We start from the raw sequence: 811 nt of genomic DNA on the forward strand, positions 1-811 counted from the left end.
ACAAATCACAAGCATAATGTGAACTAACCACAACATAAAACTAACATTAAGGTCATTAAAACTCAAAATTCTAACAAATAACTTGTATCAAATACTCAAGCAACTGTAACAGTACTATCATTTATATAAATTTTCGAATAATTTATTATATATTACTAATTTGACAACTAAAATGTGTCATATGTCAATTCTTTAATACAATTGAAATCAAATATTTTTCTCAAAAATTAAAGAGTTTTCCCTCTTCTTTCTCCTTTTATTTATCTCTCCCATTCTTTCACTCTTTCTATCTTTCATATATATCATTATCAATGACTAATTACAAATTTCACAACTAAAATATACAACATAACATTCTCTAATGGCATTCAAATTAAATTAAAATTAAACTTTAAATATAGCTATATTATATATTATTAACTAAATTAATAACCAAAATGTGTCACATGACACTCTTATTAAAATTGAAAAAAAATATTTTTCTCCAAAAATTAAAAAATATATTTTGTATTTTATATTAGTAATTTGACAAATTAAAATATATCACGGAATATTTTTTATTACAATTAAAATTAATTTTTTCATCCAAAATTAACAAATTTTTTTCTCATTCTTTTTATTAATCTTTCTCTCTCTTTTACCGATAAATATGGAAGAGAAGATGTTTGCAAAATTGAATAGGATCAATTTTATCAGCAGATTTACCATTAAAAAAATTTGTCGGTAATACACATCCTGTAATCAAAAAGATACTTTTATTTAATTACTTTATAGTTGGATTTTTTTTTTTAAATTTGATCGTAATAATCGT

The sequence above is a fragment of the Arachis ipaensis genome, chromosome B10 (assembly GCF_000816755.2).
Source record: "Arachis ipaensis cultivar K30076 chromosome B10, Araip1.1, whole genome shotgun sequence".
Classification (NCBI taxonomy): Eukaryota; Viridiplantae; Streptophyta; class Magnoliopsida; order Fabales; family Fabaceae; genus Arachis; species Arachis ipaensis.